This window comes from Acipenser ruthenus, chromosome 32 (assembly GCF_902713425.1).
Source record: "Acipenser ruthenus chromosome 32, fAciRut3.2 maternal haplotype, whole genome shotgun sequence".
Taxonomy (NCBI): domain Eukaryota; kingdom Metazoa; phylum Chordata; class Actinopteri; order Acipenseriformes; family Acipenseridae; genus Acipenser; species Acipenser ruthenus.
The window spans coordinates 5990182-6014730 of NC_081220.1; the positions used below are offsets into that span (position 1 = coordinate 5990182).

The window sequence follows — 24549 nt, forward strand, 5'->3', positions numbered from 1 at the left end:
TACATTTGATAAAGGAAAGGGGAAAAAGTCAGTTTCGGTCATCACTGTATATGAGGTAATTATACTAAATAACATTAATCAAAATGTTTGGGAGTGGGGGGGCACCCATTGACTCGGCTTCAAACAAGATGTCCTCTTACTGTCATTCAAGCATAATTATATTGACTTATATAATGCTAAATATTGACACAGTAAATTTAAAATTAAATTAAATGTATCTAGCAAAGTACAATAAAAAATGTTATATTTTATATATTTATATTATTTTGTCATCATTTCATTATGTTATATTTTTCAGGATATATCTACAAGTGAACTTGACAAGTACCTGAAAACCACCCAAGAACCACCCATTCTTGTTCTTTGTGTTGCAAAGAACACCCTCCAGGAAGCTGTAATAGTAGGGATACTGTTGCGATATTTTGCCAAGCAAAAACTGTATTAGATGCTGTGCTTGTTCTCCTGGGAATGTACTATGCCTTCCACCTGCAGTACCCCAAAGTTTATTCGCAGGTGCTTGGATTCCTGCAGCAATATATATTGGGAGACCCATTTACTGGATGCAAATCCCATCAATACAGATTTTTTGCAAAAGGGTTCAACGATTAAATTAATGTATTACAACAGTAACATTCTTACATAATTGTAAATATCTGTAAATAAATTAAATAATTATTTGTTAAATCTGAATTTGATCTAGTAAGGTAGTACGTTTTTATTGTGTATTTAAATAATTTCAGGGAGTTGACATATACAGTATTCTATTTGATTTTTTAGATGTTTTAAATAGAATCATATATATGTATATAGGTGTAACAGATTTTATTCTTCAAATTGTAAATATTTATTACAATTCAAATACTTGTTACTATTGCAATAGATTTTTTGTTTAAAAAAGTTTTTGGCTTAACTTTGAAATATGCAATAAATAAAAGTAAGTTGTTTAATTTGTGTCTTTTTGTATTGAAAAAATAAGAAAGCATCTACGTGTTTAGATCTTAAAAATCTGTAGATTTGTAAACGTGTTCAGGTGTTTAAAAAGTGTTAGAGCGAATAAACATGTTCACGTGTTTATTACTTAAACACCTTAACGCGTTTATATTCTAAACATGTTTATAAAGTAAACGCCTTGACGCGTTTAAAAAGTGTTACAGATAAGTGTTTATGAATGTTCCAAACTTACACATGGTTTTAGAGTGTAGCTACTGGTGCATGTAAATTAGTTTGATAATCACCTTCCCATATGGTCTAGCGGTTAGGATTCCTCGTTTTCACCCAGGCGGCCCGGGTTCGACTCCTGGTATGGGAACGTCTTTGTTTTTGTCATTTTGTTATAGAACTGTGGTCATGTGTAATGTGTTTTCATTATGATAATAAAGCTACAGTTATAAAATAAAAAAGTATTTAAAAAAACCTACAGTTACTTGAGGTGTATATATATATATATATATATATATATATATATATATATATATATATATATATACATATATAATTTACAGAATGGTACAAATGTATTTGACTCTATTCACATTCCCATTGCAGTTTGTTTTTAGATTATATTAGTCCCTGGTCAAGACAAAGTCTCTCAGGGGTTGGCCTATCATTAGATTGCCGATGTAAGGTCTCTGGTCCCATCGTATAAGCAAGATAGTTTATTCACAAATAAATATACACTTTTATTTATGTCACGCTGTGCACTCTAACATTGCATCACAAGCAAACAGTACACCAGGACTTCGTGGCGCAACGGTAGCGCGTCTGACTCCAGATCAGAAGGTTGCGTGTTCAAATCACGTCGATGTCAAAACCGTCTTTATATCTATTCCACTCTATATCATTTTTTAGCGTGTTTGAATTTGAAATCCTGACATTTATTTATACAATTTAGCCCACACAACATATTGATTATATAGCGACAAACAAATTACTTCCTGGGGGGGCAGTTCAGTTTCAATCAAGTTCCAGTCTCTCTGCCATTATCTTGCGCTGCTGTGTTTGGTCCGGTAAAAAGGGCGTGACCAGAGCGGTATGGGCAATCCCGTTAGGTAGCTTGCATGTCAATCTCTCCTTCTTTTCTATTTATATACCCAGCACTGCTTCTGCCCTTCGTCTGTGTTTGTTTCTATTCTTTTCATCATTCAGCTTTTCTATTTATCTGCAGGAGCTCCAACGTTAGTCTTTTCTGCTCCATCCAGTCTCCAGCGCAGCTTCAGCGCCGTTCAAAGCACAGCGTCATTCTCAGCTTGCTCTGCGTTTTCATCAGAAAGACTGTTCCGACGTCACCGCTGCACTGCAACTCTTTCACACCGGCGCCTCACAGACCATGGTTACCACGGCAACGCCTCATCTCGTGAACAGTGGGAACAATAGTATTGTGGATTACTACATAATATCCCACCCATCGTTGGTGTTCAAACAAAGCAGAGTGTTACATTGGGAAAGGGTCGTACCTGTCAGTAAGTATTTTAAATTAATTTGGGAAGGTTTAAGATTGTGAAGAAGTTTAAATATGCTGCGTATTTGCGCATTGGGAACTTTGCATAATGACGTTTTTATTAATGCCACTTTCTTACGGACAGTAGTCAGGGTGATGATACAAGACCAGAGCCAATAAACCTGTTATTTGCTTGTCCTTTCACTACCATATTCTATCGTGCTTGCTCAGAATACGCGTGAATCCTGAAAATTTCTTGTTAATATTTAAACAAAGCCATCGGTCACTTTATTGATCACCCTGTGGATTGGAATACAGATGATTGTGTTAAAGATGTTAATAGACTCTCAATGTACACGTTTTAGAGCTAAGCGTTTGTTGAGGCAGTTCAAGCACTGCACTTTCAGGCAGCCAGTTCCAGTGTTTGCCTTTTGGACTTACTCTGGAAGGAATACAAAAAAAAATAAAAAAAACATTTGTTGAGAACCGCATTTGGGAGAAAACTTAACAGTTTCGAAAAGCATTTGTAAAGGCATTGGATTCTATTATGGTGTTGCCGAGCTGTTGAACGTTTCTCATTACAGGTTTACTGGATTGCCAAAAAGAATGCTATCTCGAAACATCAGTCTTGTCAAGCCGAAATAGCTCAGTTGGGCGAGCGTTAGACTGAAGATCTAAAGGTCCCTGGTTTGATCCCGGGTTTCGGCAAACAGCAAGGCGATATTTGTTTTGTATTATTTTGAACTAAAAAAAGAGAGCACATTTATTCTTCAGCGTAATTGGATGAAATAACAGCGTATCAGATTGCCATTATCTAATGTGATTAAAAAATGCAAAAACCATCGTCCCTGGGTGGGCTTGAACCACCAACCTTTCGGTTAACAGCCGAACGCGCTAACCGATTGCGCCTCAGAGACCAATCTATTAAGCCTCCAAAGCATACGGCAGTGATTAGCAAGGCGAGATGCTGCAGAACGTGATCGAGGGAGCAGAACTCCGCAGAACCTGAGATCATATCTAAGATGAAAGCAAGACTGGGCAGGAAAGTCTATGTAATCAATTATGGCAGCACAGCATGTGTCTTTTTTGTTAGATAACACCCTGGGAGACAACAGAGCAGTGTGTGTAAATAGCTGCAATCGAAACCATATACTTACGACTTAATTTTGATACAGAACTGTGGTCATGTGTTATCTGTTTTCATTATGATAATAAAGCTACAGTTCAGTGGATTATATTTGGAATCTTTGATTCTGTCATTCACTATTTTCTCAAATAAGATGGCAAATTAATAGCTCAGTTGGTTACAGTGAAAGAAACGAGCACAAGTCAGCCCGGCTAGCTCAGTCGGTAGAGGATGAGACTCTTAATCTCAGGGTCGTGGGTTCGAGCCCCACGTTGGGCGTCCTTTTTAAATACAAATTGAAGATGTTTCTTCGAGACAACGGAGCAATGTCTGATTCTGTTCACATTGTATACAGTATTGCAACAAAATTACTTATTGAATAGAGGCGTGGGTTCAAATCCCACTTCTAACAGTTCAATTTTACTTATTTTTAAAAAGAATAACTTTCTTTATTTTACTATTAAAGATTGTTTTAAGAAAATCAACAGCTGATACCAAACTCTTGTCAGCACTCAATACCATTTTAATTTCCATTTTAAATCCGACCAAAATAGTGTTCCTAACGCAAATTGCATTTTTGTTGTAAACAGACTACTTGTTAACGTCACTGAAAAATATTTTGTGTCCAAACATGTTATTTAACTTGATTGTTTTAATATTCCAAATAACATATTACTTTGAAAAACATAAATATATTTTTTTTAATACAGTCCTATTTGAGTATTTAAAATATGGTTACATTCAAATGCCAGCAACGGTGTGTTAATTTAACGAAGCGCCTAACGCCCCTCGGAACGTTCGCATTTTTAAATTCTAACAGTCTCTGCTCAGCGGAGTGGAATGTTCACGAGCCGGTTGCCTAGCAGCGTCTCCCCCTCCTTCTCTGCCCCGCCCTCTCGCCCTCTCTCGTTGCTCCAGCTAGGAGTTCAAATTTAGCTTCGTTATATTAGCGCAACTCTTTACTAACTTTTACAAATTAGCTTATTAGGGGCTTCGTGTTTTTAAGCTGGTTCAGGTGCAGTCCGGACAGACTGACTGGAGCATCATTACAGTATACCGCACTGCGCTCGGCTTTGTGTGGCGGCTGATACACAAAATAATGAACGACTATTAAATAAATCACATCTATTGCTTTTTAATGCTAAATATGTATCTGATATTCTAAGTATTATCTACAAATAATAATTCAGCTCTATTCATATTCTGAATGTAATACAGTATTAAAACTATCAAACTGACTGGAAACATGGAACACATTAATTGCGATCGATTCGATACCAATAGGATTACATAAGAGCTGTTGTGTATAGAAAATGTCATAAACGCCGAAATGAACACGGACGGTCTTTATTAAGGCTGACTCGTTTAGATGTTCGAGAGATCTAGGTGTACTGGACAAATCTACTGGATTTTTTTCCAAATCGTAAGTGTACCGCCTGTGATAATACATTTAAAACTAAGAAAATGCACAAGCCATACAACGAAAAAAAAGAGTACAGTATCTTACAAGTGATTGTGCTTCAGCTCATGTCATTAATGTGATTTCTTGTCCTAGCCATTTGCAATATGATGGTAAAACTACCAGACAGTTACAATTGCGCATTAATGAGCGAGCATAAAAGTTCAATTAGGAGAAAACATATTCATCCACCACTAGCTAGACATTTTGTAGATGCCAAACATTCCGTTTCTGATCTTAAATTCTGTGGCATACAAACATTTTCAAGATCGCAGTGGTGGTAATGTCACGGGTGACGAATGTGTTGATTATTATTTTATTCAGTGTTATCACTTATGATTTTTGAATTTGAATTGGATTGGTTTTCCTTTTTTGCACAGTTTGTTTATTTGAATTATTGTTTTATTTTTGAGCATTAGATGCATTTTAATGTATATTTGTTCACTTAACTATACGTCATCCACTCTCTGGTCCAGACCTCCTCTTAGGGCTCCTGTCCAGACGCCTGTTTGGGCAGCCCTCTCCATAGGGTGCTGCGCTTCAGCTGAAGTCCTCAGGAGAGATCCTGATATCCTGACATAAACCACGAACGCAAAGGTTCTTGTCAGTACCACTTTTCAAATGTCTTCAATCACCAAATTCCGCAGTCCTCCCAGAGTGAGTCTACGCGAAAAAATAACAAAACGAAACTGACACTGTCCGTGCACAAAAATAACCCCAACCACTCGCTGTCTAATCTCTTTATTTTCGTTTACTTCCCTCAGCTTCTCTCTCTTTCCTATTCCGGTATCTCCTAGTTCCATGCTCCCAGTCTCTTAGTTCCTCACCCTTTTTATACCTCAAAGCCCTTCTAATTCCAGGTGTGTACAGGTACCTGCAATTGTTTGTGGGCGGGACCTGAGGTCCGTGTGCACAGTGCTTCTGATAAACAAAACAAAAAAATACTTTAATTACGAACTCCGTTTCACCCGTGCACCAAACAAAACAGACAAATAATAATCAACACAGCAACAACACAGTGCAAAGCAAACAGAAAATTATGAAAATTATGAAAATAAAAAAAAAACGATCTAAATAAAATGTTCACACACGATCTAAATAAAATATTCACACAATACTAATTAATACGTGCAGAAAATAAATAAATAAACACAGGCATATGATTCCCAGCCAATACAACTGTGTTTATGCCCACGTTTCAAATAATGAAATTTCTAAAAGCAAATCGTATTGTTTTATGTTTTCTTTACTTTTAAAGCTGAGAATCAAACACACTTCCGACAACTTCATAGCCCTGCTGGCTACGAACAAGTATTGAGTCGGCTGTTTCCCATGACCCTGGTGATACCGCGTGTTTTCCTAGTATCAGCGTCGGCATTACCATGTGTTTGGCATGCTTGCTGTACACTCTAGCATTGCATAACAAACTGCCATTACAGCTGGACTTCGTGGCGCAACGGTAGCGAGTCTGACTCCAGATCAGAAGGTTGCGTGTTCAAATCACGTCGAGGTCAATGTTGTTTTATTCCGCACTATTTCATTTTTTAACGTGTTTGAATTTGACTGTTTCCGGACATTTATTTATACAATTTAGCCTATACAACATATTGATTGTATATGTGGACCATTGAGAACAGTATAAACGATCTATTACTAGACGTAGCTTACAGGAGAAATGCCCTGGTTTAACATGCTGGGATGATCGACTTCGGCATTCTCCAACTGCTGTTTACATTTTCTAACACGTTATGAGGACGAATACAAAGTTTGACACTTTCCTTGTAAGTGGGGGTAAGCACAAGTTATTTTCAGATGTAATGTCTTTATTTAAGCTCAGTCTAGTCCTGCGTAGTCAAATCACATTACTGTTTAAAGTGTTCTTAAATTGTTTTAACATTAGCAGTGATCCATTTGAAATTTGCTTAATGATTTAAACAACTGAACTTATTGTCAGCTCGGTGCTGAGAAGAAAACACTCCCACTCCTCCTGGTGGATACCGAGACCAATCCCTTCAAAACAGTTTCACTCTAGAAATGATCCTTGCAAATATAGTCTTATCTTTTATTGGCAGACCGTCGCCCCCACCTGGCAAGCTCTTCTTCATATGATACAATGACTGGGCAACAACGAGGTGTTCCATTAACAATACAAACTAACTTGAGACAGCCATGCTGTTAAAGCATACCTTAAGTTTGTCATGTGAAACAAAAGCAAGTTTTGGCATTTTTGCATTGCCTGCCTCGTCAAACAGCAGTGTGGAGTAGTGGTTAGGGCTCTGGACTCTTGACCGGAGGGTCGTGGGTTTAGTCCCCAGTGGGGACACTGCTGCTGTACCCTTGAGCAAGGTACTTTACCTAGATTGCTCTAGTAAAAACCCAACTGTATAAATGGGAAACTGTATGTAAAAGTAATGTGATATCTTGTAACAATTGTAAGTCTCCCTGGATAAGGGCGTCAGCTAAGAAATAAATAATAATAATAATAATAATAATCAAACAAGCTCGAGCCACAGCACACAGTGCTGCTGCATCGGGACACAGAGGTGAATTTTAAAGCAACTGAATCAACGAGCTGAGACTACTTTTTGAAGAAATTGAAAACATGCCTCTTGTCGAAATATTTGCTATTTAATTAAAAAAATGTTTTGAATTTGCAAATGGCAGACTACATTGCCTTGCCCCCCCCCCACAAAAAAAATAGGACAATCTGAATTGCTCATATCAAGCTGCGATGTAGCCTATGAGAATCGCTAGCAGAATTTGAGGGGAATTAGCTCAAATGGTAGAGCGCTCGCTTAGCATGCGAGAAGTAGCGGGATCGATGCCCGCATTCTCCAAATAGTTTTAACGTATCTGCGTATTTAGTCCCAACACATTATGAAGATAAATACAAAGTGTGACAATTCTTTGTAACAGAGACGCCCGCCCTACATGTGTATTTTAAAGCACATTCTCCTAATTTGTAATGTTCCCAAGACTGAAAAACTGCAGTGCGCCCTCCATCGTATGTCTTCCGAGAAGCACAAAGGGAGATTGATTATTTATTTATTTATTTATTTATTTATTTATTTATTTATTAATTAGCAATTAAAGAGTTTGTGTTTATTGAGAATAAAAATAAATGGCTTGAAGTTTGCTTTCATTTGTAACGTGTTTATAATGAAATATTGGTTCTTGTGTTTTTACCAATCGTACTGTATACTAGCTACTGTTGCATGCTTTTGCAACATGAGAGCTTCAACTCGCCGAATTATGACATCTAAATACTGCAGGCTCCTCTTCTAGACCTACGTTAACTTACTTATATCATCACTAACTGTTCTAAAGCAAACGTTTTACCCATAGACAAGGATTTTAATCGCAATAACCAAATATATGCTACCCTGCTTCACTGAAGCCAATAGTTTCAATTCCAATCGCAACCTCAAGATGGCAGCATAACACCACAAACTACATAATTTAAACTGATTTGCTATCGCTGCGAATCTCGCACACAAACTTTCTATCAATTCCTGCAGTTCGTTGTCTTTCCGAGGGATTCTCAGTCCCGTCCTGCCTCAACCTCATTTTTACTTCATATATTACCTTGATTATTTCAAATCAAAACCCCTCCCTTCGAGGATCTGGTCATGAAGCCATGCTTATCAGCTTTCTGAGATGTTAAGAATCCACTGTCACATTAATTTTCAAGCTTCCTTGCATCAGGCCATTCCTGCAACCTTCTTGCTCCCGGATTTGCACTTCCTCATTTGCCCCCAACTTCATCAAGGCACTTAATACAACTTTCAAAGTCCATTTCATTCAATTTGAGCTTCCAGGCACATACGGAAACTATGTCCTACGATTATCAACATTTCAGTCAAGAGTCCTCCAACACCGCAATAGACAATACACTCTTAGACTGCTCCTGATCAAATCAATAGGTTTTGCAGCAGCCTCCGAGCAAAGCATTCTCATCCTCTCAGGTTCTGCAGAAGCCTCAGATCTACGCATTCTTCATCTCTGCCCAAAGGCAGACCCATCTCCGACATCATCTTAAACGCCTTAACTCTCAAATACCAATTTCCACTGCATTCAGCAGCTCTCTGCTCTCTACAACAGGCCACTGCACACTACTGACAGCATTCCATCGTTTCTCTGTTTCCGTCTGTCATAAACGGAGGGGGTTCTCTGTTTTTGTCTCTCCTAAACGGACCCGAGACACATTTCCTAAGCTCTCCACGCTGCCCAGCTGACAGCTTAGCTGCCTGAGGATGCCGCACTGAGTTGCGAAGGATCTGTCCTTTTGTCCTGTTGGTCCCCTTCCTGTCTCTTGTTCCACTAAATGCCCAGCAGCCAGAGGATGCTGCCTGACCCGTCGGGAGCGAGTGTCAGATTGTTGTATGTTATGTGTTTAAACTTTGCTCTTTCTCTCTCACTTTTACGTCACCCCTCTCAAGCCCTCGTAGGCAACCAGTGAAATGTGAGTTGATGTGAATAGAGTCAAATACATTGCATCATTCTGTATATATATATATATATATATATATATATATATATATATATATATATATATATATATATAATTACAAGTAACTGTAGGTTTATCATCATAATGAAAACACATTACACATGACCACAGTTCTGTAACAAAATGACAATAACAAAGACGTTCCCATACCGGGAGTCGAACCCAGGCCACCTGGGTGAAAACCAGGAATCCTAACCGCTAGACCATATGGGAAGCTGATTAACAAGCTCCTGGACATGCAACAGTAGCTAGTATACAGTACAATGATGGTAAAAAACCACTAATTCATTACAAACGTTACAAATTAAAGCAAACTTCAAGCCATTTATATTTATTCTCAATTAACACAAACTCTTCAATTGCTAAAAAATATAAAAAATCTCCCTTTGTGCTTCTCGGAAGGCATACGATGGAGGGCACACTGCAGTTTTTCAGTCTGCGGGAATATTACAAATTAGCAGACTGCTTTAAAATACACATGTAGGGCGGGCGACTGTTACAAAGAATTGTCACACTGTATGTATCTCCATAATGCGTTGGGACTAAATACGCAGATATATTAAAACTATTTGGAGAATGCGGGCATCGAGCCCGCTTCTTCTCGCATGCTAAGCGAGCGCTCTACCATTTGAGCTAATTCCCCTCGCATTATGCCAGTGATTCTCATAGGCTACATCGCAGCTTGATATGAGCAATTCAGATTGTCAGATTTTTGGCAATGTAGTCTGCCATTTGCAAATTCAAAAAATAAATGGATTAACTAAATAGCAAATATTTCGACTTGAGGTATGTTTTCAATTTCTTCAAAAAGTAGTCTTAGCTCGTTGATTCAGTCGCTTTAAAATCCACTTCTGTCCCGATGCAGCAGCGCTGTGTGCTGTGGCTCGAGCTTGTTTGACGAGGCAGAAATTGAAATGGTATTGAGTGCTGACAAGAGTTTGGTATCAGCTGTTGATTTCCTTGAAAATCTTTTATAATAAAATGAACACATTTATTCATTTTAAAAATAAGTAAAAGTCAACTGTCAGAAGTGGGGGACGGAGGGGGGTGATGCTGGGACGCCAGAATCACCGTCGAGCCCTCTTGAGGTGTCGTGGGCTAGTTGACGAAACACTGAGGATGGAAGGTGCCCACTTGAAAACCCCAGAGATGTACCCTACTTAGCTCAATCCAGACGGTTGTCATGCTGATGCGCTGGGGAGGCCGCACTTTGGTTGATCCCCGGAGCCAGCATCACAGCCGTTGTGTGTGCTGATGCGCCAGGGAGGCAAAATAAGCTGATCCCTGGAGCCAGCATTACACTTCAGCCATTAACACCAGTCAGAAGGATATCTACATCATCATATGGAAGGAAACGTAAATGGATGGAGACGCATATGGATCACATTATTTTACTGTAAAGCTACGTCTTAGTTGGTGCTTATCTTGGCGAGAGCCGAGTTCAAATCAGCATGAAGTTTTAACATCTACTCTCGTGTAATGGAAATCATGAAGATCTGGATACGTCCAGTGACTGCTGTGAATAGTGCAGCTGGCAACAAGGGAAAGACCTTGTGACAGCCTGGAGAGACAGCTGACAGGAGGAAAGAGACCCCATTGGGGCTGGTAAGGGTTAGCTACCCTTGTCGGCAGTATCCAGCTCTGTGTTTACAGGATGCTGGAGACACCCGCCCAAGGCTTCTAAGAAATTAAAGAGAAAAATACCCCTAGAGTCTGCGAGAGCGGGGGCGGAAGATGACTCAACGTTGGACAACACGGTTAACGACTTAGGAACGGAAACGGATATGAGTATGGAGAGTACTTCACAAAAGACTAGTTCAAGATCTGCAGTTAACAAAGACATGTAACTCCAGGTTTGTGTCTGCGGCTGGAGCAAGGCGACAACGGTCAGGGGTTTGAAGATTCATCAAGGGAGAATGAAATGCTTGAAGGAGAAGGGACAAGGGCCTCGCATTGATCAGTACTTCTTACAAAGTCAGTCAAGTCAGTCGAATGAAATCCAGCGACAGGAAGCAAACCACAGTTCGCAGGATATCAGCACCCCTGTCATAGATGTGAGGAGGACTTGCATGGACACAGTTAGTGATGAACATAATGATCCTTGTGAACCTGGTCAGACAAACCAGCATAAGAGAGAAAAGAACCTCAACGGGCACAAGCCTGGACTGTGCACCTAAGTGGAAAGAAATAGAGCAAGCTGTGAAAAAAGCAAGGGCTTCATCATCTCCAGGGCCTAATGGAGTTCCGTACAGAGTGTACAAGAGTGCTTCAGGAGTTCTACGAATTCTGTGGAAATTGATGAAAGTGGCATGGGAAAAAACAGTTTGTACCAATAGCATGGCGCCGAGCAGGTGGAGTCTTTATACCTAAAGAAAAAGATTCTACAAGCATCAGTCAGTTTCGTCCCATTTCCCTATTAAACGTAGAAGGCAAGATTTTCTTCAGCATTATTGCTCAGAGATTGTCAGCTTACCTATTAAAGAACTGCTTCATTGACACTTCAATACAAAAAGCGGGCATTCCAGGTTTCCCAGGTTGCTTAGAACACATCAATGTGATCTGGCAACAAATTCAATCAGCTAAAAAGGAGAGGAAGGAGCTCCATGTGACATTCCTGGATTTGGCTAATGCATATGGTTCAGTGCCACATGAACTACTTTGGGCAGCATTTGATTTTTTCAGTGTACCGATGACAATAACAAATTTAGTGAAGGCCTATTTTGGAGATTTGCAATTCAGTTTTTCAACTTCAGAATTCAGCACTACATGGCAATGCCTAGAGGTTGGAATAATGGCAGGATGCACCATTTCTCCGCTGGCTTTTACCATGGCAATGGAAGTAATCATTAGGGCATCAAAATGGGTAGTAGGAGGAGAGCGCTTGGCTTCTGGAATGCGACTACCACCAATTCGAGCATACATGGATGACATGACAACCATGACTACAACAGTAGCCTGCACTAATCGATTATTGGGCAAATTAACCAATAACATTGAATGGGCACGAATGCAATTCAAGCCCACTAAATCAAGGAGCATCTCTATAATTAAAGGCAAAGTAGTAGATAAAACATTCTTCATTAATGGTGAGGCAATACCAACAGTGTCTGAGAAGCCAGTGAAGAGTCTTGGGAGATGGTACGACGGGGATCTAAAGGACACAGTTCGTGTGGGAGAAGTTAGACAACAAGCAGTGGAAGGGTTGAAGAGCATAGACAGCTGCGCTCTACCAGGTAAACTAAAACTCGGGTGCTTTCAGTTTGGTCTACTGCCGAGGTTGCTGTGGCCACTGACTGTGTACGAGGTTTCTTTGACAACAGTAGAGAAGCTGGAAGCTTTAATCAGTTCATACATCAGGAAATGGTTGGGAGTTCCACGCTGCCTCAGCAGAGTTGGACTTTATGGTAAAGGAATACTGCAGCTACCAGTCTCTGCTCTAACCGAGGAGTTTAAGTGCGCCAAGGTCAGATTGGAAATGACATTAGTAGAGTCACGCGATAAATGCGTAAGGGAGGCAGCACCTGTGTTGAAAACTGGAAGAAAGTGGGCGGCAAAGAAAGCTGTGGAAGATGCAAAGGCTGCCCTTCGAATTGATGATATCATGGGGCAAGTTCAGCATGGAAGAGGGGGTCTTGGTTTCAGTTCAACTCCTCCTACATGGCAAAAGGCGGCCCCAGCTCAAAGAAGGAAGCTGGTAGTCAACGAGGTGCAAAAGCAGGAGGAGAGGATGAGGTGTATAAAGGCCATTTCCCAGGCCAAACACGGAGAATGGATGAGATGGGAGAGTGTGGAACAACACAAGATTGGCTGGCAAGACCTATGGTCAATGGAACAGAGCAGGATCAGTTTCCTCATCAGATCAACATATGATGTTCTCCCATCACCACAGAACCTAAACCTCTGGGTAGGAGAGGATCCCTCATGTCCTTTGTGTTCATCACCTGCAACATTAAGGCACATTTTGACAGGATGTAAGGTGGCTCTTAGCCAAGGACGGTTTACTTGGCGCCATGACCAGGTGCTGCGATGTTTGGCCTTAGCATTGGAAGACAAGCGTAACATAACCAATAAGTTGCCACCTGTTTCATCAAAACATTACATACAAAAGACAACATTCCTCCGCCCAGGAGAGCAACCACCAAGAAAAGGTGTTAAAACCAATCCTCGCCCAGGACAACTGGAAGCTGCTAGAGACTGGAAAATGCTGGCAGATGTTGGTCAACGGCTTATTTTTCCACCTGAGATTGCCACCACTAACCTTCGACCAGATATTGTCTTGTGGTCTGGATCAGCACGCCTTGTTCACCTGGTAGAGTTAACAGTGCCATGGGAGGATGCTGTAGATGAGGCGTATGAGAGGAAGAAACTGCGGTATGCTCAACTAGCCACTGAAGCGGAACAGCGAGGATGGAGAGTTCGGGTTTACCCAGTGGAAGTGGGTTGTCGAGGATTTGTGGCACACTCTACAACCCGGTTTCTCAGAGACGTCGGATTCAGTGGCCAAGAGTTGCGTCGCACAGTGAAGAACTTATCTGAAGCAGCAGAGAGGAGCAGCAACTGGCTGTGGTTGAGACGGAAAGATTCTGGCTGGGGACAGGTAAGTAAGCTGGGCTGAGTTGAGTGGGGGACGGAGGGGGGTGATGCTGGGACGCCAGAATCACCGTCGAGCCCTCTTGAGGTGTCGTGGGCTAGTCGACGAAACACTGAGGATGGAAGGTGCCCACTTGAAAACCCCAGAGATGTAACCTACTTAGCTCAATCCAGACGGTTGTCATGCTGATGCGCTGGGGAGGCCGCACTTTGGTTGATCCCTGGAGCCAGCATCGCAGCCGTTGTGTGTGCTGATGCTCCAGGGAGGCAAAATAAGCTGATCCCTGGAGCCAGCATTACACTTCAGCCATTAACACCAGTCAGAAGGATATCTACATCATCATATGGAAGGAAACGTAAATGGATGGAGACGCATATGGATCACATTAGTTTACTGTAAAGCTACGTCTTAGTTGGTGCTTATCTTGGCGAGAGCCGAGTTCAAATCAGCATGAAGTTTTAACATCTACTCTCGTGTAATGGAAATCATGTCATGTCACGCTGTGCACTCTAGGATTGCATAACAAGCATGCACTACGCCAGGACTTCGTGGCGCAACGGTAGCGCGTCTGACTCCAGATCAGAAGGTTATTTCTATTCCACTATATTTCATTTTTTAACGTGCCTGTATTTGAATGTCTCCGGACATTTATTTATACAATTTATTGATTATATAGCGACAAACAAATTTCAATCAAGTTCCAGTCTCTCTGCCATTATCTTGTGCTGCTGTGTTTGGTCAGGTAAAAAGGGCGTGACGAGAGCGGTATGGGCAATCCCGTTAGGTAGCTTGCATGTCAATCTCTCCTTCTTTTCTATTTATACACCCAGCACTGCTTCCGCCCTTCGTCTGTGTTTGTTTTTGGTCTGTGTTTGTTTTTTTGTTGTTCGCTCCTTTCACTGCAGGTCATTTCTCTGCTCAGCGCTGGTAGACAGTATCAGCTATTTTCCTACCTGCTCAGGTGATTTTTTTCATCATTCAGCTTTTGTATTTTTCTGCAGGAGCTCCATCGTTAGTCTTCTCTGCTCCCTCCAGTCTCCAGCGCAGCTACAGCGCCGTTCAAAGCGCAGCATCATTCTCAGCTTGCTCTGCGTTCTCATCAGAAAGACTGTTCCGACGTCACCACTGCACTGCAACTCTTTAACACCGGTGCCTCACAGACCATGGTTACCACGGCAACGCCTCATCGAGTGACTACTGGGAGTGGTAAGTTGCCATGGCGACCAGGCAGCTTTAACAGGCAATGCGAGCCTGTGCCTCACTACTGCAATCTTCTGGCTCCTGCTGCTGCGCTTTTGCAACATGAGAGATTCAACTCGCCGAATTCTGACATCTAAATACTGCAGGCTCCTCTTCTAGACCTACGTTAACTTACTTATATCATCACTAACTGTTCTAAAGCAAACGTTTTATCCATAGACAAGGATTTTAATCGCAATAACCATATATATGTTACCCTGCTTCACTGAAGCCAATAGTTTCAATTCCAATCGCAACCTCCAGATGGCAGCATAACACCACAAACTACATAATTTAAACTGTCTCTTGTTCCACTAAATGCCCAGCAGCCAGAGGATGCTGCCTGACCCGTCGGGAGCGAGTGTCAGATTGTTGTATGTTATGTGTTTAAACTTTGCTCTTTCTCTCTCACTTTTACGTCACCCCTCTCAAGCCCTCGTAGGCAACCAGTGAAATGTGAGGTGATGTGAATAGAGTCAAATACATTGCATCATTCTGCAATAACATTGCAGCAGTAACTGTAGGTTTATCATCATAATGAAAACACATTACACATGACCACAGTTCTGTAACAAAATGACAATAACAAGAATGTTCCCATACCAGGAGTCAAAACCGGGCCACCTAGGTGAAATCCAGGAATCCTAACCGCTAGACCATATGGGAAGCTGATTAATGAGCTCCTGGACATGCAACAGTAGCTAGTATACAGTACAATGATGGTAAAAAACCACTAATTCATTACAAACACGTTACAAATTAAAGCAAACTTCAAGCCATTTATATTTATTCTCAATTAACACAAACTCTTCAATTGCTAAAAAATATAAAAAATCTCCCTTTGTGCTTCTCGGAAGGCATACGATGGAGGGCGCACTGCAGTTTTTCAGTCTGCGGGAATATTACAAATTAGCAGACTGCTTTAAAATACACATGTAGGGCGGGCGACTCTGTTACAAAGAATTGTCACACTGTATGTATCTCCATAATGCGTTGGGACTAAATATGCAGATATTTTAAAACTATTTGGAGAATGCGGGGATCGATCCCGCCACTTCTCGCATGCGAAGCGAGCGCTCTACCATTTGAGCTAATTCCCCTCGAATTATGCCAGTGATTCTCATAGGCTACATCGCAGCTTGATATGAGCAATTCAGATTGTCAGATTTTTGGCAATGTAGTCTGCCATTTGCAAATTCAAAAAATAAATGGATTAACTAAATAGCAAATATTTCGACTAGAGGTATGTTTTCAATTTCTTCAAAAAGTAGTCTCAGCTCGTTGATTCAGTCGCTTTAAAATCCACCTCTGTGTCCCGATGCAGCAGCACTGTGTGCTGTGGCTCGAGCTTGTTTGACGAGTCAGAAATTAAAATGGTATTGAGTGCTGACAAGAGTTTGGTATCAGCTGTTGATTTCCTTGAAAATCTTTTATAATAAAATGAACACATTTATTCATTTTAAAAATAAGTAAAAGTCAACTGTCAGAGTGGGATTTGAACCCACGCCTCCATTTGGAAACCAACACAAATTCTTTACAATTCTTGCTTGTGCTAGAATGCTGCAGCAAGTTAGTTTTTGTAGTTTGACAGGTTGGTCTCTGTGGCGCAATCGGTTAGCGCGTTCGGCTGTTAACCGAAAGGTTGGTGGTTCAAGCCCACCCAGCGACGATGCTTTTTGCATTTCTTAATCACATTAGAAAATGGCACTCTGATACGTTGTTATTTCTTCCAATTACACTGAAGAAAAAAATGTGCTCTGTTTTTTAGTTCAAAATAATACAAAACAAAAAAAAATTCTTGCTGTTTGCCGAAACCTGGGATCAAACCAGGGACCTTTAGATTTTCAGTCTAACGATATTTCGGCTTGACAAGACTCCATTTTCGAGATAACATTCTTTTTTAGAACAGCTTTAATATATTATTATTATTATTATTTATTTCTTAGCAGACGCCCTTATCCAGGGCGACTTACAATATAATTAAGTACATTTCTAAACAATCCGCTAGTAACATATATAATCTCAAAGTGCTATAATTTATTTATGGAGATAGAAGATCCTTTTTGATTCACATTGTAATAGTTTTTGATCGAGATCACCACCACCGCGATCTTGAAATGATTTTTTGTATGACACAGAATTTCAGATCTGAAACGGAATGCCTGGCATCTACAGGCATCTACAGGCATCTACAAGAACTCTGTCTTTCCAAAGAATTGTGTGTTCTGGTCTCCGAGTGGAGATGTGGTTTCAAATCCCACTTCTGACAGTTCAATTTGACTTATTTATAAAAGGAATAAATGTGTTCATTTTACTATAAACGATTGTTTCAAGGAAATCAACAGCTGATACCACACTCTTCTCAGCACTCAATACCATTTTAATTTCCATTTTAAATCCGACTAAAATAGTGTTCCTAACACAGATTGCATTTTGTTGTAAACAGACTACTTGTTAACGTCACTGAAAAATATTTTGTGTCCAAACATGTTATTTAACTTGATTGTTTTAATATTCCAAATAACACATTACTTTGAAAAACATCTCCGTCGGCCGCTAGATTGTGATCTCAGGTTGGGATGCGGACCATTGAGAACAGTTTAAACGATCTATTCCTAGACGTAGCTTACAGGAGAAATGCCCTCGTTTAACATGCTGGGATGATCGACTTCGGCATTCTCCAACTGCTGTTTACATTTTCTAACACGTTATGAGGACGAATACAAAGTTTGACACTTTCCTTGTAAGTGGGGGTAAGCACAAGTTATTTTCAGATGTAATGTCTTATTTAAGCTCAATCTAGTCCTGCGTAGTGTAAATCACATTACTGTTTAAAGTGTTCTTAAATTGTTTTAACATTAGCAGTGATCCATTTGAAATTTGCTTAATGATTTAAAAAACTGAACTTACTGTCAGCTCGGTGCTGAGAAGAAAACACTCCCACTCCTCCTGGTGGATACCGAGACCAATCCCTTCAAAACAGTTTCACTCTAGAAATGATCCTTGCAAATATAGTCTTAACTTTTATTGGCAGACCGTCACCCCCACCTGGCAAGCTCTTCTTCATATGATACAATGACTGGGCAACAACGAGGTGTTCCATTAACAATACAAACTAACTTGAGACAGCCAAGCCGTTAAAGCAGACCTTAAGTTTGTCATGAGATACAAAAGCAAGTTTTGGCATTTTTGCATTGCCTGCCTCGTCAAACAAGCTCGAGCCACAACACACAGCGCTGCTGCATCGGGACACAGAGGTGGATTTTAAAGCGACTGAATCAACGAGCTGAGATTACTTTTTGAAGAAATTGAAAACATGCCTCTTGTCGAAATATTTGCTATTTAATTAAAAAAATGTTTTGAATTTGCAAATGGCAGACTACATTGCCTTGCCCCCCCCCACAAAAAAAAGGACAATCTGAATTGCTCATATCAAGCTGCGATGTAGTGTATGAGAATCGCTGGCAGAATTCGAGGGGAATTAGCTCAAATGGTAGAGCGCTCGCTTCGCATGCGAGAAGTAGCGGGATCAATGCCCGCATTCTCCAAATAGTTTTAACGTATCTGCGTATTTAGTCCCAACGCATTATGGAGATAAATACAAAGTGTGAGACGCCCGCCCTACGTGTGTATTTTAAAGCACAATCTATTAATTTGTAATATTCCCCAGACTGAAAAACTGCAGTGCGCCGTCCATCGTATGTCTTCCGAGAAGCACAAACGGATATTATTTATTTATTTATTTATTTATTTATTTTTTTATTAGCAATGAAAGAGTTTGTGTTAATTGAGAATAAAAATAAATGGCTTGAAGTTTGCTTTCATTTGTAACGTGTTTATAATGAAATATCGGTTCTTGTGTTTTTACCAATCATTGTACTGTATACTAGCTACTGTTGCATGTCCATGATTTTGTTCCTCAGCTTCCCATATGGTCTAGCGGTTAGGATTCCTGGTTTTCACCCAGGCGGCCCCGGTTCGACTCCCGGTATGGGAACGTTCTTGTTATTGTCATTTTGTTACAGAACTGTGGTCATGTGTAATGTGTCTTCAATATGATAATAAAGCTACAGTTACTCGATATATATATATATATACAGAATGATGCAAATGTATTTGACTCTATTCACATTCCCATCGCGTGGAACAATCACAGTTTGTTTTTAAATTATATTAATCACTGGTCAAGACAAAGTCTCTCTGGGGTGGGACGATCATTAGATTGCGGATGTAAGGTCTCCGGTCCCATCACAGAAGCAAGATAGTTTATTCACAAATAAATACCTACACATTTATTTATGTTTCTTTTGTTGGTAAATTAACACATTATTGCATTCTGTCATGTCACGCTGTGCACTCTAGGATTGCATAACAAGCATGCACTACGCCAGGACTTCGTGGCGCAACGGTAGCGCGTCTGCCTCCAGATCAGAAGGTTGCGTGTTCAAATCACTTCGAGGTCAAAGCCATCTTTATTTCTATTCCACTATATTTCATTTTTTAACGTGTTTGGATTTGAATGTCTCCGGACATTTATTTATACAATTTAGCCTACACAACATATTGATTATAAAGAGACAAACAAATTACTTCCTGGGGGGGGGCCAGTTCAGTTTCAATCAAGTTCCAGTCTCTCTGCCATTATCTTGCGCTGCTGTGTTTGGTCCGGTAAAAAGGGCGTGACCAGAGCGGTATGGGCAATCCCATTAGGTAGCTTGCATGTCAATCTCTCCTTCTTTTCTATTTATACACCCAGCACTGCTTCCGCCCTTCGTCTGTGTTTGTTTTAGGTCTGTGTTTTTTTTTTTTGTTGTTCGCTCCTTTCACTGCAGGTCATTTCTCTGCTCAGCGCTGATAGACAGTATCAGCTATTTTCCTACCTGCTCAGGTGATTCTTTTTATCATTCAGCTTTTGTATTTTTCTGCAGGAGCTCCATCGTTAGTCTTTTCTGCTCCATCCAATCTCCAGCGCAGCTACAGCGCCGTTCAAAGTGCAGCGTCATTCTCAGCTTGCTCTGCGTTTTCAACAGAAAGACTGTTCCGACGTCACCGCTGCACTGCAACTCTTTCACACCGGCGCCTCACAGACCATGGTTACCACGGCAACGTCTCATCGAGTGACTACTGGGAGTGGTAAGTTGCCATGGCGACCAGGCAGCTTTAACAGGCAATGCGAGCCTGTGCCTCACTACTGCAATCTTCTGGCTCCTGCTGCTGCGCTTTTGCAACATGAGAGCTTCAACTCGCCGAATTATGACATCTAAATACTGCAGGCTCCTCTTCTAGACCTACGTTAACTTACTTATATCATCACTAACTGTTCTAAAGCAAACGTTTTATCCATAGACAAGGATTTTAATCGCAATAACCAAATATATGCTATCCTGCTTTACTGAAGCCAGTAGTTTCAATTCCAATCGCAACCTCGAGATGGCAGCATAACACCACAAACTACATAATTTAAACTGATTTGCTATCGCTGCGAATCTCGCACACTCCAAACTTTCTATCAATTCCTGCAGTTCGTTGTCTTTCCGAGGGATTCTCAGTCCCGTCCTGCCTCAACCTCTTTTGCTTCATATATTAACTTGATTATTTCAAATCAAAACCCCTCCCTTCGAGGATCTGGTCATGAAGCCATGCTTACAGTTGTATGCAAAAGTTTGGGCACCCCTGGAAAAAATGTATGTTACAATGAATCTTTCAGTGAACAGAAGTTGACCTGACCTCTACATGGTACAAAGTTAAACATGACACCTTTCTGCAGATTTTAATACAGGATTACTATTTATTTGCATTTATTATAGATTCAAAATAATAAACAAAAGTGAACATGGCGCGTGCAAAAGTTTGGGCACCCTTTTGGACCATTCTTAATTACTTCTTAAAAAGATGATTACTAAGGTCCATAAAGGTTGATTCACTCATTGGGCTTCAATTAGTCAGGTGAAGTCAATTCCAGTGTTGAACTATTACTCTGAAGTAACTTCATACTTTCTAATCTGTTAGACTGTGATGGTTGTTCTGCCTGGTTTCAAAAACCATGGGCTCCTCTAAGCAGATGTCTGAGGACCTGAAAATGAAGATAATTGACTTTCACAAAACAGGAGAAGGCTATAAAAAACTCTCTCAACGCTTCCAGCTAGCAATTTCAACTGTCAGAAACATTGTCAAGAAATGGAAGTTAAATGGAACGGTTAAAGTCAAGGCAAGATCTGGAAGACCAAGAAAAATATCACATAGACTTGCCCGAAAACTGGTCAGATCTGCACAACAGAACCCACAGGTCACTGCAAAGGACCTTCAGAACAGTTTAGCTGACACTGGAGTAGTTGTTCACAGGTCCACAGTACAGCGTACCTTACACAACAAGGATCTGCATGGGAGAGTTGTCAGAAGGAAGCCTTTTCTACGACCTCATCACAAAAGTCAGCGTCTAAAGTATGCAAAAGAAAACCTTGACAAGCCTGAAGCTTTTTGGAACAATGTTCTTTGGACTGATGAAACGAAAATTGAACTGTTTGGCCACAACCAAAGAAGGTACGTTTGGAGAAAAAAGGGTGAAGCATTTCAAGAAAAGAACACCTTGCCAACTGTTAAGCACGGGGGTGGCTTTATTATGCTTTGGGGTTGTGAGGCAGCCAGTGGAACCGGAAATATTGTGCGGGTGGAAGGAAGAATGGATTCAACTAAATATCAACAGATCCTAGAAGCTAATGTTCTAAAGTCAGTCAGGACACTGAAGCTGAAAAGAGGTTGGATATTTCAGCAAGACAATGATCCAAAACATACCTCAACATCAACCATGAAATATTTACAAGAAAGAAGGAGAAAGGTTTTGGAATGGCCGTCACAGTCCCCAGACTTGAATATTATTGAAAATCTGTGGGGAGATCTCAAACATGCAGTGCATGCCAGGAGACCTAAGAATCTTTCTGAGCTGGAAGAGTTCTGCAAGGAAGAGTGGGAAAAAATTCCAAAGGCAAGAATAGAAAGACTCTTAGCTGGCTACAGGAAACGTTTGGAAGCAGTTATATCTGCCAAAGGAGGTGTTACCAAGTACTAAGTGACAGGGTGCCCAAACTTTTGCACGTGCCATGTTCACTTTTGTTTATTATTTTGAATCTATAATAAATGCAAATAAATAGTAATCCTGTATTAAAATTTGCAGAAAGGTGTCATGTTTAACTTTGTACCATGTAGAGGTCAGGTCAACTTCTGTTCACTGAAAGATTCATTGTAACATACATTTTTTCCAGGGGTGCCCAAACTTTTGCATACAACTGTATAAGCTTTCTGAGATGTTAAGAATCCACTGTCACATTCCTGCAACCTTCTTGCTCCCGGATTTGCACTTCCTCATTTGCCCCCAACTTCATCAAGGCACTTAACACCACTTTCAAAGTCCATTTCATTCAATTTGAGCTTCCAGGCACATACGGAAACTATGTCCTACGATTATCAACATTTCAGTCAAGAGTCCTCCAGCACCGCAATAGACAATACACTCTTAGACTGCTCCTGATCAAATCAATAGGTTTTGCAGCAGCCTCCGAGCAACGCATTCTCATCCTCTCAGGTTCTGCAGAAGCCTCAGATCTACGCATTCTTCATCTCTGCCCAAAGGCAGACCCATCTCCGACATCATCTTAAACGCCTTAACTCTCAAATACCAATTTCCACTGCATTCAGCAGCTCTCTGCTCTCTACAGCAGGCCACTGCACACTACTGACAGCATTCCATCGTTTCTCTGTTTCCGTCTCTCCTAAACGGAGGGGGTTCTCTGTTTTTGTCTCTCCTAAACGGACCCGAGACACATTTCCTAAGCTCTCCATGCTGCCCAGCTGACAGCTTAGCTGCCTGAGGATGCCACACTGAGTTGCGAAGGATCTGTCCTTTTGTCCTGTTGGTCCCCTTCCTGTCTCTTGTTCCACTAAATGCCCAGCAGCCAGAGGATGCTGCTTGACCCGTCGGGAGCGAGTGTCAGATTGTTGTATGTTATGTGTTTAAACTTTGCTCTTTCTCTCTCACTTTTACATCACCCCTCTCAAGCCCTCGTAGGCAACCAGTGAAATGTGAGGTGATGTGAATAGAGACAAATACATTGCATCATTCTGTATATATATATATATATATATATATATATATATATATATATATATATATATATATATATAATTTCAAGTAACTGTAGGTTTATCATCATAATGAAAACACATTACACATGACCACAGTTCTGTAACAAAATAACAAAGACGTTCCCATACCGGGAGTCGAACCCGGGCCACCTGGGTGAAAACCAGGAATCCTAACCGCTAGACCATACGGGAAGCTGATTAACAAAATCCTGGACATGCAACAGTAGCTAGTATACAGTACAATGATGGTAAAAACCCACTAATTCATTACCAACACGTTACAAATTAAAGCAAACTTCAAGCCATTTATATTTATTCTCAATTAACACAAACTCTTCAATTGCTAAAAAATATAAAAAATCTCCCTTTGTGCTTCTCGGAAGGCATACGATGGACGGCGCACTGCAGTTTTTCAGTCTGCGGGAATATTACAAATTAGCAGACTGCTTTAAAATACACATGTAGGGCGGGCGACTGTTACAAAGAATTGTCACACTGTATGTATCTCCATAATGCGTTGGGACTAAATACGCAGATATATTAAAACTATTTGGAGAATGCAGGCATCGATCCCGCTACTTCTCGCATGCGACGCGAGCGCTCTACCATTTGAGCTAATTCCCCTCAAATTATGCCTGTGATTCTCATAGGCTACATCGCAGCTTGATATGAGCAATTCAGATTGTCAGAATTTTGGCAATGTAGTCTGCCATTTGCAAATTCAAAAAATAAATGGATTAACTAAATAGCAAATATTTCGACTAGAGGTATGTTTTCAATTTCTTCAAAAAGTAGTCTCAGATCGTTGATTCAGTCGCTTTAAAATTCATTTCTGTCCCAATGCAGCAGCACTGTGTGCTGTGGCTCGAGCTTGTTTGACGAGGCAGAAATTAAAATGGTATAGAGTGCTCAAATCCCACTTCTGACAGTTCAATTTTACTTATTTTTAAAAAGGAATAAATGTGTTCATTTTACTATAAAAGATTGTTTCAAGGAAATCAACAGCTGATACCACACTCTTCTCAGCACTCAATACCATTTTAATTTC

General features: G+C 40.6%; 7 non-coding genes across 7 annotated transcripts; 4 read left to right on the forward strand and 3 right to left on the reverse strand.

The window, feature by feature from the left end:
- The first annotated feature begins 1735 nt into the window (after positions 1–1735).
- On the forward strand, positions 1736–1807 carry trnaw-cca (transfer RNA tryptophan (anticodon CCA)). Its single transcript has one exon. It is a non-coding gene; the product is annotated as a tRNA-Trp (tRNA).
- A 1962-nt stretch (positions 1808–3769) lies between these two features.
- On the forward strand, positions 3770–3842 carry trnak-cuu (transfer RNA lysine (anticodon CUU)). The gene has a single exon. It is a non-coding gene; the product is annotated as a tRNA-Lys (tRNA).
- A 2622-nt stretch (positions 3843–6464) lies between these two features.
- On the forward strand, positions 6465–6536 carry trnaw-cca (transfer RNA tryptophan (anticodon CCA)). The gene has a single exon. It is a non-coding gene; the product is annotated as a tRNA-Trp (tRNA).
- Positions 6537–9673: 3137 nt separating this feature from the next.
- Positions 9674–9745, reverse strand: trnae-uuc (transfer RNA glutamic acid (anticodon UUC)). The gene has a single exon. It is a non-coding gene; the product is annotated as a tRNA-Glu (tRNA).
- A 6644-nt stretch (positions 9746–16389) lies between these two features.
- On the reverse strand, positions 16390–16462 carry trnaa-cgc (transfer RNA alanine (anticodon CGC)). The gene has a single exon. It is a non-coding gene; the product is annotated as a tRNA-Ala (tRNA).
- Positions 16463–19287: 2825 nt separating this feature from the next.
- trnae-uuc (transfer RNA glutamic acid (anticodon UUC)) lies at positions 19288–19359 on the forward strand. Its single transcript has one exon. It is a non-coding gene; the product is annotated as a tRNA-Glu (tRNA).
- A 4262-nt stretch (positions 19360–23621) lies between these two features.
- trnae-uuc (transfer RNA glutamic acid (anticodon UUC)) lies at positions 23622–23693 on the reverse strand. The gene has a single exon. It is a non-coding gene; the product is annotated as a tRNA-Glu (tRNA).
- Between the last annotated feature and the right edge of the window lie 856 nt (positions 23694–24549).